The sequence below is a fragment of the Grammomys surdaster genome, unplaced genomic scaffold, assembly GCF_004785775.1.
Source record: "Grammomys surdaster isolate TR1022 unplaced genomic scaffold, NIH_TR_1.0 139, whole genome shotgun sequence".
In the NCBI taxonomy this organism is placed as follows: Eukaryota; Metazoa; Chordata; class Mammalia; order Rodentia; family Muridae; genus Grammomys; species Grammomys surdaster.
This window is the reverse complement of record NW_021604597.1, coordinates 19,829,547-19,851,433: the sequence shown is the minus strand read 5'-3', so window position 1 is coordinate 19,851,433 and position 21,887 is coordinate 19,829,547. Positions and strand designations below refer to the sequence as shown.

General features: G+C 35.8%; 1 pseudogene; it reads left to right on the top strand.

Annotated features, from left to right (window-relative positions):
* Positions 1-19,048: 19,048 nt before the first annotated feature.
* LOC114617835 lies at positions 19,049-19,523 on the top strand (annotated as a pseudogene).
* The last annotated feature ends 2,364 nt before the right edge of the window (positions 19,524-21,887 follow it).

Here is a 21,887-nt window from a genome sequence, read left to right as displayed (position 1 = left end):
TGTAAGTATCTGTATCTGTAGCAGTCAGCTGTCTTATGGGCCTCTCAGAGAAGAGCCATTCTAGGCTCCTGTCTATAAGCACACCATAGCATTAGTAATAGTGTCAGGATTTAAATCTCCCCCTTGAGATGAGTCCAATTTTGGGCCAGGCACTGGACCTCCTTTCCCTCAGTATATTCTCCATCTTTGTCCCTAAAGTTATTTTAGACAGGAATAATTCTGAGTCACTGGTTTTGACAGTGAGATGGCAACCCCATCTCTCCACTTGATGCCCTGTCTTTCTACTGGAGGTAGACTCTACAAGTTCCCCCCCTCCACACACTGTCGATTATCTAAGGTCCTTCCCTTTGAGTTCTGAAAGTCTCTTCCCTCTCATGTTTCTGGTATATTCTAAAGGGTCCCCCCACCTCTGACCCACCAAGGTTGCCTATTTTCACTCATTCTGCTGGCGTTCAGGGCTTCTTTCTCTTTTCTCCCTATTATATGATCATGTTCCCCTTTCCCACACAGTCCAAGTAGATCAGGACCTCCACATAAAATCAGGTACACTGATTCTAATAGAAGAGAAAGTGGAAAAAAGTGCCTAGAACACATTGGCACAGGGTAAATTTATTGAACAGAACACTAATGGCTTGTTTTCTAAGATCAACAATTGACAAATGGGACCTGATAAAATTTCAAAGCTTCTTCTGTAAAGCAAAGGACACTTTCAATAGGACAAAACTGCAACCAACAAATTGGGAAAAGATCTTTACCAATCCTACTTCTGATAGAAGGCTAATATCCAAAATATACAAAGAACTCAAGGTATTAGAATCCAGACAATCAAATAATCTTATTAAAAATGGGGTACAGAGCTCAACAACGAATTTTCAACTGAGAAATGATGAGTGGTTGAGAACTACCTGAAGAAATGTTCAACATCCTTAGTCATCAGGGAAATGCAAATCAAAACAACCCTGAGATTCTACCTCACACCAGTCAGAATAGCTAAGATCAAAAACTCAGGTGACAGTAGATGCTGGCAAGGATGTGGAGAAAGACGAACACTCCTGCATTGTTGGTGGCATTTCAAGCTAGTACAACCACTCTGGAAATCAGTCTGGTAGATACTCAAAAAATTGCCCAAAGTATTACCTGAGGATCCAGCTATGCCACTCCTGGGCATATATCCAGAAGATGCTCTAACATAGAACAATGACACATGCTCCACTATATTCATAGCAGCCTTAATTATAATAGCCAGAAGCTGGGAAAAATCCAGATGTCCTTCAACAGTGTAATGGATACAGAAAATGTGGTACATTTACACAATGGAGTACTACACAGCTATTAAAAACAATGAATTAATAAAATTCTTAGGCCAATGGATAGAAATAGAAAAATATCATGCTGATTGAGGTAACTCAATCACAAAAGAACACTCATGCTATACATTCACTGATAAGTGGATATTAACCCAAAAGCTCACAGTACCCAAGATATAACTCACAGATCACATGAAACTTATGAAGAAGGAAGACTAAAGTGTGGGTGCTTTGGTCCTTCTTAGAAGGAGTAAAAAAATACTCACAGGAGCAAATATGAAGACAGTGTGTGGAGCAGAGACTTTAAAAGGGACCATTTGGAGACTGCCTCACCTGGGGATCCATCCCAGGTGCAATCACCAAATGCAAACTCTGTTGTGGATGTCAGGAAGAGCATGTTGACAGGAGCCTGATATACCTGTCTCCTGAGAGACTCTGTCAGAGCCTGACATATACAGAGGCTGATACTTACAACTAACCATTGAATTGATCATGAGGTCCCAAATAGAGGAGTTATAGAGAAGACTGAAGGAGTTAAAGAGGCTTGAGGCCCCATGGGGAGAGTGACAGTACAAACCAACAAGAGTTCCCAGAGTCTAAACAGCTAGCCTGGGAACACGCATGGAGGGGCCCATGGCTCTCGCCCTATATGTAGTTGAGGATGGCCTTGTTGGGCATCAGTGGGAGAAAAGACCTTGGTCCTATGAAGACTGCATGCGCCAGTGTGGGGAAAATCGATGGTGGGGATGTGAGAGTGGATAGATTGGTGGGGGCATACCCTCATAGAAATAGGCAGAGAGGGGATGGGATACAGGGTTTCTGGGCAGTAGCAGGAAATGGGGAAAGGAAATACAGATAAATAAATTATCTAATTAAAGAAACAGATAATGGAACTAGCTATCTCAGTCTAGCGTTTGAGACGTTTTGTCAGCAATTTAGTATTACCCATATTATTGGAATTCCTTACAATTGTCAAGGACAAGGGAATGTGGAAAGGTCCATGGAACTATGAAACATTATCTTCATAAAATATAAAAGGAGGAGGTATCGTCATACACAACAAATTTATTTAAATCATGTTCTTTTCATTTTTAATTTTTTTAAAACATTTGATGCGGAGGTACTTTCTGATGAATGTCTATGGCACTCTACAACTACGCATACTTATGCATAGGTGAAAGGGAAAGATCAACTTACTAGCATACGGCATAATATTGATCAGATATTTAATATGGATAATATGGCATATTTGTGTTTTGTCTTCAGGATGCTGAATGACCCAGTGCTATGGGTGAGACATGCTGATGACTGGGCAAAGAATAATGCTGACCTGTGAGTTTGCTGAGTGCTCTGACAATGTTGAATGGGAAGCTGTTCCAGACCCACCTTTGTTTACCTATACCCCAGATAGACAAGCTTCCTTGTCTTAAGTGTTTAGACCTTGTAGAACAGAGACTCAAAAAGAGAAGTTATAACGACTCTTGTATTTTTATTAAATCTGACCAGTTATTCAAACTTAATCATGTCCTGGTCTAGAAATCAATCCAGTATTAGAAATAACAGTCTTTATTTGGAAGGGTGGATCTGAACATTTTCAGAGACATATTTGGAAGTTAGTTGCATTTCTCTATGATGCTATGTTTGCAAAAGATAAAGTTGGTACAGGATCTGGATTTCAAAAAATTGTTAGTGCATATGTTAAGGCTCTTTAAAGGTCAAGTTAAAATTACTTTTGTTTCTTCTACAGTATTTAATGTAAGTTGCCATGATTATATACTTTCTAATTGTGTTAGTGTGGTGAAACCCAGTATGTCTGTTAAGGAGGTCTATCAACCAGCTATTGTTTTATTGCCCTGAGTATTATAGAACCTTGATATTCTGAAAAAATCTTGAAAATACTAGAAGAATTGAGTCAGGCTTTAAGGAGAAGCAAGAAGGTAGTGAGTTTGATTATTGATGATATAACAGCTTTAATTACATTAATTGCTAGCACCATTCCTTCTGCAATTGCTTTGATACAAGAAGTTAAGACAGCTACTTTTGTTAATAATTTAGTAAAAAATTCTACTAATGTGTTGAATATACGAGAGGATTTAGATAGGCATTTGGAACAACAGATTGGTGTTCTTTATCCCATTCAAATTATTGGAAGGAGGTTCAGAGTTTAAGAGTAAGACGCCATCTTGAGTGTCATGACAAATAGCATTGAATTTGTGTTAGTTCTAAAATTTACATTGGTAGTCATTATAATTAGGAAAAAGTTTAAAGACACTGTAAGTTATTTGGATAATTCTAACACCTCTCTGGATGTTTTAAATTTTCATGGTGAGTTTATGAGTTTAAAGAATGCTGTTCTGCTGAGCATGGATGTGGCAGATACTGCTGATTAATTTACCCAGTACCTGAGGTCAGTATTTCTATTTTGGACAAGATTCAAGAATGACATCTATAGCTTGATCATGCTAGCCCTTTTTATCCTTGGAATATTTTTATTCCTGCCCATTTTGTCAAAACTTGTCTTTAATATCATCAACATGTTGGCAGTGACAGTACATGGCTTCAACCTGAAAATGGACCCCCAGACAGAGTTATTAAATTAACAGGCTAGCAAGCCAAGGATGGGTGAGATTCTGCACAGAGCCTTACCAACCTAAGGCACAAGTATATTGCTTTGGATAATGGATATTCCATGATGGATAAGGAAGGTATTCTTTTCAGAATGGCCTAAGACAGGCTCAGTTTTGTTAATGAAAAGAAAAAAGGGGAGAGTCAGAGAGCTTTTGGGGCTCTTGAAGGAATCTGACATGGTTCAAAGACAAGGAAAGGGGCTTAAGGCAGGAATCTGATATTAGGCCCAAGTGAGGAGAAATCTCAAATTCATTTTCTGATATATTCAGTAAAAGTCAAATAAAAAATGAAACAAAAGTTACACAAGTCAACAAAAAGTTCCGTGCCAACTTCATCCTATTGCTCTTTTCATGAAAAACTGTTTTCCAGTTTCCCTACTCCAGAATTATCTATAAATAGAGTGTGAAATGTTATTTATATATCATTTGTATATTTGGGAAAATATTTAGAACTAATAAAAATATTAGTTTATTTTCGAAGAGATTTTATGAATAAAAATAATCTAGTAAACATTCAACAATTTTATTATACGCTGGGCAGTGGTGGCACACACCTTTAATCCCAGCATTTGGGAGGCAGAGGCAGGCAGATTTCTGAGTTTGATGCCAGCCTAGTCTACAGAGTGAGTTCCAGGACAGCCAGGGCTACACAGAGAAACCCTGTCTCAAAACAAAAACAAAAACAGAAACAAAAAATAAATAAATAAAATAAAAAATAAATAATATTTTATTATGCAATAGCAATGTCTTGAAAGTATAAAATCTGAATATGCAATGTAAAATAATACAATAGTGTAAGAAGTTTCACTTTATGTAACAAATTATTTTTTCTCATTTTTAAAATGTGGGATATATCACTACTCAGTTTTTAACCTTTGATATACAATTAAAAGCATTTATGTGGTTTGTTATAATGTGCTCAAAAATATTAGGGTCTAAATATATATATATATATATATATATATATATATATATATATATATAAATTTGTAAAAGTTTTAGACATTTCCATTAGGATGTGCTGGTTTGTAACTTCAATCCCAGGCAGGCAGATCTCCACAACTGGGGCCAGGTCTACAAAGTTGCAAGTTTCTAAACAGCCAGAGCTACACAGAAAAATCCTGTTTCAAAAACTCAACAACAAATATACTAGACTTTTTCTTTTTTCCATTATACATTTTAATTTTTAAATTTTATTTAATTTTAATTGAAAATTGTTTTGTAATATATCTGATTATGGTTCCTGTTCCTTATCTTATCCCAGATCTTCCACATCCAACCAACTTCTGATTTACTTTATTTTTCTTTTAAGAAAACAAGTACAGGATAGCCTCTAACTATTTATTTATTTATTTATTTATTTATTTACATTCAAATGTTTCTCCCATTCTAGGTTCCCTCTCCAAGATTTCTTCATGCTATCTCCCATCTCCTTTGCCTCTGAGAGGGTGGTCCTTGACCCATCTTTCTCCCACCGTCCAACACACTCCCCAGATTCCCCTGCATCTTCTTTCCATGGGCCATCAAGTAATATTCCTTCAATATTTGCTTATTTTTTATAAAGAGATTTATTTATGTTCACATTTATGGAGATTTAATGGCCTTTTGTGGTGGCCAACACATGTTAGTAGGATTTGCAAAAGGTAGCAGAGGTAGCTTGATTACGTTTTAGAGGCCAAAGTCATCCACATTGTATTCTGGATGCCTCTTATATTCCAGGTCTCTAGAACTTTTTAGAGATTTCCACCTGCCCCTTACCTTCCTCAGCTACATATCTCCATTCATTTTCCAGACTTTCTGGACTTTTCTCTTGTCCCAGCCCCCATACCTGATCCTGCCCTCCATTTCCCTCCCCCTACCCTCTCCCACACTTGTTCTTCCATCACTCTGCCTGCCACGATTATTTTGTTCCATCATAGAAGTGACACTCAAACATCCTCACTTGGGCCCTTCTTTTTATTAGACATCTCATGGTCTGTAGGTTGTTTCATAAGAATTCTGTACTTTCGGGCTAATTTTGACTTAACAATGACTACATACCACGCATATCTTTTTGGATCTGGGTTATCACACTTGGGATATTTTCTAGTTCTATCTATTTCCCAGAAAAATATCCTTGCTTTTAATAGCTGAATATTATTCCATTGTGTAAGTGAACCACAGTTTCTTTTTCCATCCTTTGATTTAGGGACATCTGGGTTGTTTACAGCTTCTCATTGTTATGAATAAGACTGCTATGAACATAGTGGAACATAAGTTCTTGTGGTATGGTTGATTATCTTTTGGGTATATGGTCAGGAGCTGTATATGTGGATCTTCAGGAAGAACTTTTTCCAATTTTCTGAGAAACTGTCAGATTGATTTCCAGAGTGAGTATACCATTTTACAATCCCACAATCAATGAAGGAGTGTTCCTTTTCCTCTACATCCTGGCCAGCATGTACTATTGTCTTAGTTTTTTATCTTAGCCATTCTGATTGGTCTAAGGTGAAATCTCAGGGTCATTTTTATTTGCATTTCCCTGATGACTAATGATGTTGAACATTTATTTAAGTGCTTCTCATCTGTTCAAGATTTTAGACAGAAACTGTAGAGACCATCTGTAGGTCCCTCAGTAGAAGAATGGGGTCACCAACCAATCTTTAAAAATATTGACCTACAAATTGTTCCTGTCTAAAAAAAATAGAGACAATAATGGAGCAGAGACTGAAGGAAAGCTCATCCAGTGAACAGCCCAAATTGGGATCCATCCAATGGGCAGGCCCAAACCATGAAACTATTGTGATGTTATGTTGCACATTCAGACAGGAGCCTAGCATGACTGTCCTCTGAGAGGCTCTACTAGCAACTAACTGAAACAGATGAAGATACTTATATCCAATCATGTTCTGAGGTTGGGAACCACCCCTATTAAAGAGTAAGGGGAAGGACTGAAAGAGCTGAAGCAAATGATGACACTATGGGAACACGAACAATATCAACTAACCTGGAACCCTGGGAACTCCCAGAGACTAAGCCACCAACTAAAGAACATACATGTGCTGCTTCTTAGCCCTTTCATCCTATGTAGCAGAGGACTGCCTTGGCTGACCTCAGTGAGAGAGGATACATCTAATCCAAAAGAGACACAGAAAAAATAAAGAACACAGGAAACACACATGCACAGACACAAATACACATTGACACACTCGAACACATATACACACACACAAAATATAAAAACATAAAATCAGAAACTATAATATATGAGCAAATATATGTGAGATAAGAGAATAAAAATGTACAAATTAAACAATGTGAGGCAAAATAGTTCTTCAAAACACATTTGTGTTCATTAATATCAATATCAATAGATGGCCAGACCCAAAGGAAGACAGTCTAAATGTCTCCCACACTGCATATTGTCCAGGTGTGGGCCTCTGCATTAGTTTAAATCTTCAGGAGGAGGCTTCTCTGGTCATGGCTGAGTGACACACTGTCCTATGAATATAGCAGATTGTGAATGTCAATTTATTGCTATTTCTTTGACAGAACAAGTAGCATTTGGCTTTCAACTATAGCTGTGTTCTATCTAATCTCAGATTTTTAGTCACACAGGACTGATGGCTTCCATCTCATGGAGATGTCATTAAAATTAATCAGATAGTGGTTTGTTATCCTATAACATGTACCATCATAGCACCAGCTTACTATCCAAACAGGTCACCAATGTAGACCTAGCCGTTTTTAGCAGTGTCTATTTTCAGTCTGACATTGGAGGGATCGAGCTGATATCAGTTATACAACTAGTTATAAGTCTGTTTAAACTTTTACTCCATTGTTGTGTCTGGTGTCTTTGGATTGTCTTCTACTACACTTTGAGTTGATTTCTAATTAGTTCTTATCAACAGTCTGCTCAAGTAGATTGTCATGTTCATCAATATTCTAGATACCCCTTTATGCAGGTTGTCTTATAGCTTAAATCCATTTTATATCCTTATCCCTGCTTTTTTGTAGAGATCACATATCTTCATACCTGCCCTTCTATAGTAGCCAGATTCCTTACTTATGATAAGGAAAGTGAATTTTCAGTGTCATAAACATGAAAAATAACACAAACCATAAAAGTATGAAATAGGTAAGTCAATGAATAGAGCAAATATTTCAAAAGTAGGTCAGTGGGAAGTGAAGACCTCAGTGATTTCTACATAAGTAATTACTCACTTTGGGTCCAAATGCTGAGATAGATAAAACCCATTAGACAACAAAGATGACCTGTACTGTAGGAAACCCCTTGGTTTTAAAACCAGTAGTATCTAAGTGGGCACTGCCCAATTTTCTCCATTGTTCATTCATATTCTCCTCACTTATATTCACATTCCCTTAAAATATATTTGAAAAGTTAATGCATATCATTAAATCATATTTATCATCATAAAGGCTAATAGTTTATCAAATCTATATCTTAGAATGTCAACTTCATAATGTCTTGTTTGAGATCATTAACTGAAATGATCCATGTAGATCTCCCTACTACTATATGCAGTATGTGCATAACTTAAAGTGGTTGGCTCTATCTTTTAAACATACTGCAACAATTGTTAGAGTGAACAATGTAAAGACATGAACTTTGACATCATGATCAAGATGTACTGTACACATCAAAAGAAATTCATAGAGAATACTCAATGTGTGCAATTAATGCATGATAACAAAAATTTACAAATATGATGAGATTAGAACTAACACTTGGGAAATGGGCTAAGTGTGATCATGTACTAGTTGTACTTGATTTTCTTCAAAAAATAAGGATTATGATGCTTTCTGTATAAAAATAAATATTACCTTCCAGAAACTTTGTAAAATTTATGTTTTTAATTTTGTAACCAGCATTTATGTTGCAATAAGAAGTACTTAGAAAATAATTAAAAAGATGTTTCTTATGCTGTCTTACTATCTTGAAAATGGTCCAGTGTTCTATGTGCAGAACCATCCATTCATTGACAGGATTCTGTTAACACTGCAATAGTGGTCCTTAAATGTCTTAAAAGAAAACCAATAATTCATCAGAACTTATTATTTTTACATATCTATCAATTGCTTGGTTTTATTTTTAATTGAACATTGTTTTTGTAATTGCCTGGTTATTGAATTATAAATATATCAGAATCAATAGGTACAAAAATCATTGCTCATCATTCAGTAATTATTTCAATTCTCATAAGTCTTGAGTCATGAGGATCATATGAGAATACAGATTTGAGAATTTGAGAATGAGCCTGAGGAAAAGAAGGTCCCAAGTGGGAACACCCAAAGTGGGATCCAGCTGAAGGTGAAATCCCAAGGCCTGACACTGTTACTTTGGCTATGGAGCTCTTAGAAAAAGGGACCTATCATGCCTGCCCCCCAGAAGACCCAACATGCAACTGAAAGAGTCAGAATCAAATATTTGTACCTAACCCATGAACAGAGGCTGATGATCCCTTTGGTTGAATTAAGGAAAGGCTGAAAGAGCTGAGTGGAAGGGCAATCCTATAGGAGGACCAGCAGTTTCAATTTACCTGGACTCCTGAGGTCTCTCGAATAGTGGAGCACTAAAAAGGCAGCATATACCAGCTGACATGAGGCCTCAACACAAATACAGTGGAGGACTGCCAGGTCTGTGTTCAATCAGAGGTGATGCAACTAACCCTCAAGAGACTGGAGGCCCCAAGGGAGTTTAAAGGTCAGATAGTGTAGGCGTGTGAGGTGGGAACAACCTCGTGGAGACAGGGGGTAGATTGGAGGTATGGAATGTGGAACAGTCAGAGGGTGGAAGGAGGGAATAAAATCTGGAGTGTAAAAAATTAATATATAAATATAAAGGAAAAAAGAATACATAAAAATAGAAATACCTCACAATAAATACAAATTCTTAAATGGGATAAATACTTTGAAATACATATTTCTGGAACTACCTAACTTCAGGTATATTATTGAGAATCAGTAGATCAATCTCTGTAGTTTTGTGATATTTTATTTGCATGAAGTATCATGAAATCCACCCTCTGTTTTAGTGTTATGAGATAAGTATCTTGTCAAAGTTGTGGTTATACAATAACCTGATCTGCTGAATTGTATCAGCTTCAAATGCAGTTCATAGCACTTGCACCTAAGGATTCTGTTGTAACAGCTAGGTACAAATATTTGATTCTGACTCTTTCAGTTGCATGTTGGGTCTTCTGGGGGGCAGGCATGATAGGTCCCTTTTTCTAAGAGCTCCATAGCCAAAGTAACAGTGTCAGGCCTTGGGATTTCACCTTCAGCTGGATCCCACTTTGGGTGTTCCCACTTGGGACCTTCTTTTCCTCAGGCTCATTCTCAAATTCTCAAATCTGTATTCTCATATGATCCTCATGACTCAAGACTTATGAGAATTGAAATAATTACTGAATGATGAGCAATGATTTTTGTACCTATTGATTCTGATATATTTATAATTCAATAACCAGGCAATTACAAAAACAATGTTCAATTAAAAATAAAACCAAGCAATTGATAGATATGTAAAAATAATAAGTTCTGATGAATTATTGGTTTTCTTTTAAGACATTTAAGGACCACTATTGCAGTGTTAACAGAATTGCAGTTGTAACAGCTGGGAAACAATTAAAGAAATGTTCAATATCCTTAGACATCAGGGAAATGCAAAGCAAAACAACTCTGAGATTAAATCCATCAGAATCGCCAAGATCAAAAACTCAAGTGATTCCACATGCTGGTGAAGATGTGAAAACTGTGCGCCACTGCTGGTGGGAGTGGAAATTTGTGCAACCACTAAGGAACTCAATCTGTTTTCCTAAAAAATGGGAATATTTCTACCTGAAGGTGCAGCTATACTTCTCCTGAGCCCAAATATGATCCACCATATCACAAGGATACATGCTGCATGATGTTCATAGCAGCTTTATTTGTAATAGCCAGAAACTAAACACAACCTAGATGTCCATCAACCAATGAATAGTTAAAGAAAATGTGGTACATTTGCACAGTGGAAATACTACTCTGCTTTTAAAAACAAAGTCATCATTCATTTTGCATGCAAGAGAATATTATTTTGACAAGTAATTTAGGCTCAGAAAGACATGCATGGTATGTATTCATTTATAGGTGGATGTTAGCATAAAGTATAGGTTAAACATGCTACAATCCACTGATGCAAAGAAGCTAAGTAACAGCGAGAGCTCAAGTGAGGATGAATTAACTTCACTCATAAGGAGAAACAAAATAGAAGTGGGTGGAGAAAGCAAACTGGGAGGAAGGGAATGAGGGTGATCAAGTGTAGTAAGAGCCAAGAAGGAGGGGGCTGGAAGAGAAAAGGGAAATTGTAGGAGGTAGCATCTCTGGAAATAGCCTGAGTCTTGGTATAGGAGAGGATCCCAGGAATTTGTAGTGTTGACCCTATCTTAAACTTGTAGCCACAAAGGATAAGGAGACTAAAGTAGCCACTTGTAGCAATGCAGGCCCTACAGTAGAGAGAGGGGAACATTAACCCACTCACCGAACCTTCAACTCCAAATTTGTCCTACCTATAGGAAATGTAGGGACAAAGATGGAACATAGACTGAGGGAATGGCCAACAAATGACTGGCCTAACTTGAGACCCATTCAATGGGGAAGAACCAATCCCTGACTGTCTCAATGATACTCTGCTATGGTTGTAGAGAGGAACATACCACAACTGTCCAATGAAAGGCTCCACCCAGCTGCTGACAGAAAAAGATGCAGAGAGCAACAGCCAAACCTTAGATGGAGCTCAGGGAATCTTGTGGAAGAGTTAGGGAAAGAAATAAGAGACCCAGAGGCAAGAGGAACTCTACATGAATACTTACAGAATCAACTAACCTGGACCCTTGGGAGCTCCCAGAGACTGGCCTACCAATCAAAAATCATACATGAGCTGGACTTAGGCTCTGCTGCACACATGTAGCAGGTGTACAGCTTGGTCCTCATGCAGGTCCCCCAACAATTGGACTGGGGTCATTTCTAACTCTATTGCCCGCTTGTGGATCCTGTTCCCTTAACTGGGCTGCCTTGCTTAGCCTCAGCTGGAAAGGATATGCACAGTGACTTGAAGGGCCAGGGTTAGTTGGGACCCAGTGGGTGCCTCTCCATTCTCAGAGGAAAAACAGAAAGAGAGATTGAGGGAGGGCCTGTATGAGGAGGATACTAGGAGGAGAGGGTGAAGCCACAAGGAAGATTTTAAACAAATATTTAAGTATGTAAATAAACAAATGGAAAGAAAGGAATAGAGCATTTGGTATTCACTGAATAATTATACTCAGGATCTGATATTGAGCAAATGTTATTAATTTATAATATTTAAATGATAAAATAAATGAGGTTTTTATGACAATATTATAAGAAGAAACTTTCAATTTCCGGGTTTTTGTGGTGATGTACATCAGAATATGCTCATTGACTTTAGTTCACCAATTCTAATCACATCTATCTATTGAGCTGTTCCTTTTTCACATACTTATAAAATTTTCCATGTAATTCTCAAATTATACCTTTTGTACAATTCAAGGTACATTATCTGGCTAAGAGTATCTATGATAAACTTTATATAGTCATCATGCAAATATACATAAAATGTTAATAAATTTTATCAATGAATAGATTTTCATTTTAAAAGTGCATCAGAATTATTTTCCAATATTTCAAATTTATATCTTATATCTTCTTCAATTTATCATATTCTCATGCTTTTTCCTCTATTTTATATATTTTGTTTAAATGGTTTTACAACAGTTAATCTTTAGTTTTATTCAAATGCTAAAGTATCAGTAATGTATCATTTCATATCATAAATCCAAGTAGGCATAATGTGTCAAAAAATACTAATTTGTAAAGGACACATTGTTTTTAATTACACACGTTCTTTTCCTCAGTAAAAACAGAGAAAATTTAACATGGCAGATGGTGGGTAGGTGTATTTCATGTGGGCCCAGATGATCCTGGAAAAATAAATGCTGCAAAGAGAAATTTGGACTGTGTTGATAGTGGGCTGTATTGTTTAGAAGAAAAATTAAAAAGTAAAAGCTCAGATAAGCAGTAATTGTATTCTAATATAATGGACACCAACCACTGTCTCTGGTCAATGTACTATTACTGATTTCAAAGGGACAATTGAGCTACATATTTTCATATATCTAGTTAATCTGTTTGCTATATATTTGAATTTTTATATGATTAATATCTAAGAGACCAGATATCCTAACGATTTCAATTTGGTACTGAAGTCTTGAAATAGAGAACTCAGCCTTCAGTTCACTGGAAATATCAAGAGTCTTGGTTCTCTTGCCAGTGCAGAAAAGACATAGTAGTAGCAAGAGCAGTGTAGATTCAGTCACCAGCAAGGAACAAATATAGGAAAGCAAGAACAATTTTCCCTATACCTTCTTGTTTCAAGGCATGCATAGGTACTATTTATTCCATGGAAAAATCTTTTCCCCATTAATCTTTGGAGAGAAAACTGTCTTAAACCATTCAGGGTCATGTTGCTTAGGTGATCCCTGGGTCAACCTCATTGAAAACCAAGATTAATAATGCCAAGCATATTCTTCCATCTTAATACTTAAGTTTTACAAAAGGAGATGATTGATACAAAAAGTTTTCAATGTTTTAAAAGAGATAATATAATGGTGTATACATATTTATAAATATAAATGTCACTTGTGTATGATTTATAAATATAAATAATCCTAAATATAAACATGCTGTGTTACAGCTAATCAGAGTATGCTTTTAAAATATAATTCTTGAATAAACATACTCTAATATTCTTTTGTTAAATTATTCTTAATTAATTTTATATATAATTGTTAAGAAGAGGATGATACAAACATTGCATACATCATAATAACTACTAGTGTAAATAACATAAAACAACATACTTAAAGTTGATCATTAAACACTTTTCTAGTATACATGTTCAGATAGTTTTAATCATTGTATTAGTTATCAGTATTAAAACAAATGCTATGTTCAGTTTTATCTCTCTACAGAGCTTTGAGTTGAAATATTCTTACATTTAACATGAGTAATTATGTTTAATGTTACCATAAAAAAACAAATAAAATTTCAAACATTAAAAGCTTACCACACAACTGGTAAATAAAGTTTTCTGCTTTAAAATTGTTACCTCAGAAATTGTATGATATTTGGTATAGATATCTTATGTAACATTAATAACAGTATTGTATAAGTTAACACCACCTTCTAAACCACTGCTCCTTTGTCTCAAATGTAAAGCATTAATAATGACAAAAAAATTTACAGTAGTATATCACTACATATTCATATATCATTTTATAAACTGATTCATTATAAATCTATCAAAAGCCTTTTCTTGGAAAATTTTTTGATTTGTTGAGATATTATTACAGAAATAAGCAAAAACTCACAGAAATATTATTTTTTATCGTAGTGATGTGTGAGGGTAGTTTATCTGCATATTTCAAACATGATTGAAATGTGTTTTTACCCAACCCTTGTCCCAAGCCCTCTAATTTATTACATCACTATCTTCCTACCTATATTTGTCCAAATCTCTTCTCTGTTGTCACCATGTGTGTGAATGTAGATGTCTGTCACTTAATGAAATTATAATAGAAATGTGTTATTTTTATACAATGGAACATTCTTCAGCTGTTATGAAACATGAAATGATGATAATTTTAGATAAATTGATAGAGTTAGAAATATTCAATAAGGTAACTAAGTTCCAAAATGACAATGTAATTTTTGGTTTAGGATATGGATGTTTTGTTTGGAAATTTTAGATCTCTATATTTAATTTGGAGTCCCATGGAGGTCAGAAAATGTTCTTAATACAATGCTTAAGTAGTGACATTCATAGTTAAGCAGTCACATTTTGAAATGTACTGATTTTAAAACACAATACATAAAATTAATGTTGTAAACTTACCTCATTTTAATAGCCTTATGGTATGACCACATATCTATCAGAAGCCTACCATTAAACATGAAAGGCTACATTTTTAGAAATAACACAACATAGTCACATCCAAACAAATATATATATACACTCTCACATACACACATACACCTACACATATACATATTCTCTCTATCACACATTGCATAGATTGGATTATTTGTGGCTCACTGGTTACATAAAAAATAGTAAAATTCATCATGAGACACATGATAACAGTGTTCAAATACAAACTACATAGACTAATAAGTAATTAATCAATAGAAATATGGCAAGTTAAAAATTACTGTATCAAGGTAAATACAAGTTAGTACAAGAGAAAATATGTACATAATTTTTTCTGAGAAGTATGCTCATAGCCTTGTCTCTTGACTCTTAAACCTATTCCTGAATAGTGTGCATTCATCTATTTGGTGAGTTGTTCTACATGGCATTCTAACTTATCAAATGCCAGGTACAAGCTTACAGCTACATGCATCTTCTAGCAAATGCTGTGCTTGGTGTGCTTACTGAAAATACTGAATATTTTGTAAAACATTTTGAGTTCTCAGCATCAGATTTAACATGTTCAATCCTCAAATCTAAAAAAATAGGAACATGATCACTTTGACTCTGGCTTGAGACACTATATACTCCATAAAAACATGAACAAACTGAGGGAGGCAGCCTTAATTGTGAAAGATAGATCTAGTTAATGGACTCTCTAAAATATTTACTGAGTCTTATGCCAGAGTGACTTTCTTCAATTTTGTTGTTGTGGTTTGTAGTGTAAATGTCTTCTAGGTGTTCCATTGTGGAGCTTCATCTACAGTGGTGCAGGGCTCGGGGGTAAGGATCTCAGAAGGTGCTGGTTTGGAGGGTTCTGACAACATCATAGATTGTTCCATTCACAGATTTATGCTGCTATTGAGGTAGGTGCCTTTTTATGAACACAAGCTGCCTCTCCCTCTGCTGGAACTTCTTTTCTGAAGTCATTTTTTAATAAACTTTGATTTTATTAATGACTCTTAAATTATTCTTTGTTTAAAATCTAGGCATAACACAATGTTGCTTAAATGCTAGCTAAAGAAACAAAGAGATAAAATCCTTCCATTTCTGTGAACAATCAAAATAAAAAAATGTTTTCTGAAATTTTATTCAGACCTATATAGATGACAAATTACATTGAATAAGATTTAGAGGTGAAGATAGATGAGAAAACAAAAGTGAGTTCCCTGAAACAGGCACTTCTTAGAGGTCATTTTAAAGGTAAAAATTATGAAGGATTAAGAACAGGTACCTAGACAGGACCAATGTAGAAAAAGAAATGACTCAGGGAACCTAGACCACCAGCATCACAGAGTCTCCTTAATGAACCCCCTGCAGTATGGTCTCTCTCCTCTAAAGGAAATAAGCTGTTAGTTTCAGTCTCTATTTCTGTCTCTGTCATTACAGGGATTTCAATTATTTATTTGTCCCTGTGAACATGCTCAGAAATCCCCTAGATAATCACCAGAATTCACTCTTGGTACATTTCTGGGAGTTCTTGTTGAGGATTTGAGACTACCACAGTCATAATTATTAATGTCTACCTATAAATGACCCTCTCTATGTTGGTTTCAGCTTAGTACTCTTCATTACATTTAATTGGGAAAGCGAGTACTTTAATAAAATGCTCATTTAAAAATTGTTTGATTATTAAATCACCTAAATTGAGAAATACTACATTAATATTAAACTTAGTTTTAGTAATGAATTATATTTAACATGAAGTATGAAATTTAATGTTGATAATATAAGTATGGATTTTAGATGTGAAAAATTATATCTGAATTTAAATCCACCTCAGATCCAACTGGAATCTCTCTTATATGCCACCATTGTAATTTCACTTGTGGATCATATCATATGATGTGAGCTACTAATGAAACTATTTTGTTTTTAAATATCAAAGGCATTTTAAACTATAAGACATCTCAGCACTACAGCCATGGTATTGAATGTATTTACTTTGAACACATATTTTACATTTTAAAAAAGACTGAGTTAAAAGGAATAGAAAAAAATGCAATAAATTAGGAGGGCATTGCAAATATCTAAGGAGATGTAATGAGGTGAAAATATAATAATATTAGTAGTGAAACCAAAACTAGTAAAATTCAGTATAAAATTATTGTGTTGGTTAATAATATTTATGATTTAACTCTGAAAAGTGATCGAATTGGGAAAATCACAGTTTACTGTTGGTTTTATTATCATTCATTTTTGATAAAAATATTTTGGGTAGAGACTTTGAAGAAGTGCTTAATTCACTGCTACAATTGTGTTTAATTTTTGTGTTTGGAATACTTTGTCACCTTATGAAATAGTTTTATGAGAACATTTATTTACTTTCTCTGAACTATGTGATTAAAAAATCCTCAGGAGTACTATGATAGAGTTTGGAGATTCAGTGGTTTCACTAAATAATGATATTTTCTGTGCAAGTGTGAAGATCTGTCTTCAAATGGCATTATCATTTTTAAAATATCAATTATGGGTACTTCTCTATAACCCCAGCATTGTGGCAGAGGTAGGAAGATTCTGAGAGCTTTATGATCAGACAGCCTAGATAAACTGTGATCTTCTATAAATCTCTCTTTACTCCAAGCAAACACAAAGATATCTCTAGTCTAAACACAGTGAAGGAATTGGACGGAGGCCATAGATAAAGCTTAAGAGTACTTGACTGCTATAAGAACTAATTAAACGTCTGAATGATACAAAGCAAGCATATCTTTGAAAGTTTATTCAACAGATTTCACTGGCTATATAAATGATACTTAAGAGCTGGCTTTTGAAACTGATAACTTCTTTCAACAAAATGTCAGGATGTGAAATCATCACAATGTATGCAAATAACATGAACACACATACATACTACACGCAGACACACACAGACAGACAGACAGACCAGACACACACACACACACACACACACACACACACACACACATATATATATATATATATATATATATATATATATATATATATAACATTAAATCCCTATATAGCAGAGAGCAACATACTAAGAAAGACATCTAGCAAACATTTCTATTCCCAATAATCTCAAACAAAACAAACAGTTGCATAAATATCGATAGAATAAGTCTAACCAAGGACACAAAAGATTTCTACAATGAAAATTTTAAAGCACTAAAAAACAACAAACAGTAGGATATATGGAAATTTTTCTATGCTAATGAGTCAGATCAATATTGTGAAATGGCCATTCTACCAAAGCAATCTACAAATGTAGTGCAGCACCAGTAAAAATTCAACTGACATTCTTCTCAGAAATAGAAAACAAAATTTTAAAATTCATACAGGAACACTAAAGTCCCCAGATAGCAAAAGCAATCTTCAACAAAAAGAGTACTATGGGAGTTATCAACATAACTGATTTAAAGTTGCATTACAAGGACATAGTAATAAAAGGAACATGTCTCTGTCACACACACACACACACACACACACACATATGGAATAGAATAGAGGATCCAATATAGGGTCACAAAAAAATAGCCAACTGATTTCTGACAACAATTCTAAAAATGTACTTTGAAAGAAAGACAGCATCTTAGGGTAAAGGATGCTGGGACAGCTAAAACCTACAAATAGGAGAATGTAACTGTAAATCCACCCTCTCTCTCTCTCTTTGCACAATAGTCAACACCAAATGTATCACACAACTTGACATAACACCTAAAACACTGAAACTCAATGAAAATAGTATGGAGAACACTTCAGTACAGAGGTATAGTTAGTGACTTTATGTAAAGGACTCAAATGGTTTCCAAAATCAGACTAATTACGAGAAAATTATTTCATAAATTACAATCTTTGTATACAGCAGAAGAAACTCTGTGAATTCACGGGACAACCTAAAGATCTGAAATAATCTCTGCTAGCTATATATCCAACAGATGATGAAAATGATGTTGAATGTTTCCAACGCTCACAGCTCGCAGAGGCAACAGGCACGGCTGTAGCGGATACATCTTCACACCATGACCTCTCTCGCCACTCCTCAGGCCTGGTGGGTGGCACTGAGGTCCACATGAACCCACCCCCTCCAGGCCTGCCCGCTGTGCGCCTGCCTCCATGCAACCATGTCCTACTGCGGGCAGAAAGGGAAGGATCAGATCATATTTGTGACCAAAGAAGACCATGAAACTCCTAGCAGTGCAGAGCTGGTGGCTGATGATCTCAATGTTCCCTATGAGGATCACGGGTTGATACTGCCTAGTGGTGATATTAACTGGAATTGCCCTTGTCTTGGGGGAATGTTCAGCGGCCCCTGTGGGGAGCAGTCCAAGTCTGCCTTTTCCTGCTTCCACTACAGCACAGAAGATATCAAGGAATCAGACTGTATAAACCAGTTTTGGGCCATGCAAGAGTGCATGCAGAAATACCCAGACCTCTATCCCCAAGATGAGGAGGAGGAAGAGGAGGCAAAGCCAGTGGAGCAGGTGGAGGAGACAGCTGACAATAAGGTCTCTGCAGCCAAAGAGCAGGAGGCAAGCTCCTGAAGGCCACAGGCCCTGGCTGCCACTCACCATGGGACTTTATATACAATGCCTTTTGGTCACCACTGTGAAAGTTCTTTCCCTCTGTGCACTGTAATATACAAAATAACTTATTTTAATGATCAGGGGTCTTGGCTGTGTACACTGAAGAAAAGGGGTTTGTGCACCTGTGTCCTGCATAATCCTGTCCTTAAATGTTAGGCCACTCCTGGATGTACTACTCTGCGATTGTCCTGGATTTTGCCACTTTGAAATAATGTGCTGAGGCTTCTCAGCAACCAAAAGTTATTACTCAGGAAAGTTTATCGTGAGAAAGCTGATCTATTCTGATTCATTGTATCTCTTTTGGTAGATTTTACACCTCTTTGGGAAATTAAGTAAGTAGATGCCAAAACTCCTTTAAGTGTGGGTCCATTCCTACTGGAAGAGGCTGGTGGTGAGGTGCTTGCTGGTATACATGGGGCTGCTGCCTTGTTCCTGACAGCTGAGTTTCCGTGTTTGCAGTCCAGGCTCCAGTGCTACAATTGCAGGGTGGGATTTGACCTTGTGACTCCCAGTCCTTCCTAAGTGAAAGAAGAGGCGGGGTTTGCAGTTTCTTGTTTTGCTATTCTGAGAGCCCTGGTTTGGGGCCCATGGTCACTCAGTTGTGATATTGAGGTGGGGACCTAGCTGCTTCCAGAGCAGAAGCCAACATAGGAATGTCTGAAAGAAGTAACTCAATTAAAAAGAAACAATTCCTACCTGAAAAAAAAAGAAAATGATGTTGAATATAAAATAAGCCATTTTAAAAAAATAGGAAAACAAACATCAGAGTGATAAATCTGGTCTATAGACCCAAATAGACATTAAAACAACAACAAGGAACAACAAACAAAAACAAAAGAACAAAAAAACCTAATAAACAGAGTAACAACTGCTCAATATATTTAGCTATTAGGGAACTACCAATTAAAACTACTTTGAAATTCCATCACAGTCCAGTCCTAATGGGTAGAAACCGAAAAAATTTACAGCAAATACTGATAACTTTATGCTGTTGGAAATGTTATTGAGAAGATAGCAACTGTTGGTATAATTGGAAACAGGGAATTCAACATCAGAAATTTGTGTGAACATTTCTGAAAAATGAAAATTATCCCAAGTGCAGGAAATTGCTATTATACTCCTGGCAAGGTACCTACAGGTCTCCATATCCTATCATTGGTGTACTTGCTCCTCCACTGCAACTGTAGCTAGGAAATATGAAGTAGCTAGGAATTGGAATATGCCTAGATAATCATCAACCTTAACTGTATAAGAAATGTGTTTTGTACACACAAATCAAAAATTTTCAATGCTAATTAAAATTAAAGTAATACATTTTTTGTTTAAAAAGAGATGGAATTGTGAAGTATACCCAGTGAGACAACCCAGGTCCAGCAAGCTGAACTCTGTATTCTTTCTCATACATGGACCTCAACGTTTAGATTTTTATATGATATGTTTACATTGTTGAAAGAGTAAAACTTTCTTGAGTGGAAAGGAATTATAGGATACATGTAATATTAAAGTATGAGAAACCTATACTGAGTGTTAAAAGCTTACATAGGGGATGGGAAAACAAGATAAAGAGAGAAGAGGATGTGAAGTAGCATAAATATCGCTAACAATTTATGGAAACACCTTGTGGACACTCATTGTATTGGAAAGTAATTTTAAAAATATACTTAAAAGATTATTTTTAAATGAAAATACTCTAATTTAGTGAAGTATATGTCTTCAATAGACAGAGTTAGTAACTGAAAATCACACTGTCTGGTGGGAGATATCTTCTTCCATATTATTGTGTAGAGAAGACTGTTGTGTTGCAAATTACTTCTGGTGAGATGGTTCACAGGTCTACTCACACCAGACAGGGAACCCTAAATGTGGATATTGTCCAAACCCAGGCTTGCGAACCATGAGTTCTATGGGAGTTACAGGAGGATGGGTGAGGATAAGATGAAAAGAAATGACTCATTTGCATCACCAAAGCACATCCAACATGAGTGACAGCAATAAAAAACTGGGAGCAGAAAGCACATTGGACAATGGGCAGGCAAAAGAACAGGATGAAGAATAACCGTTCTATGTGACTCAGTTAGTCTAAACATCTTCCAGATAGGTGGTCTGTTCTCAGAGGCTGTTCTACAGGTGGCTTGTCTGAAGGTTTTCTTTGCAGCTTGAATCATTAGACAGTCTTTTGGGTTTTATTGTTTTTGTTTTTCTTCTGGAAAGGGGAGAGTGGTAAATCTGGTTAATTTCAGAGACTTCCTGAATCTATTTTCAGATATTTATCTTCTTGTTGAAGGCAGTTCTTTCATGATGCAATGTTTCAATACTGTGCATATTTTACACAACTAGGAACAAGAAGTCCTAAAGCACCATAGGGTATTAATATGTT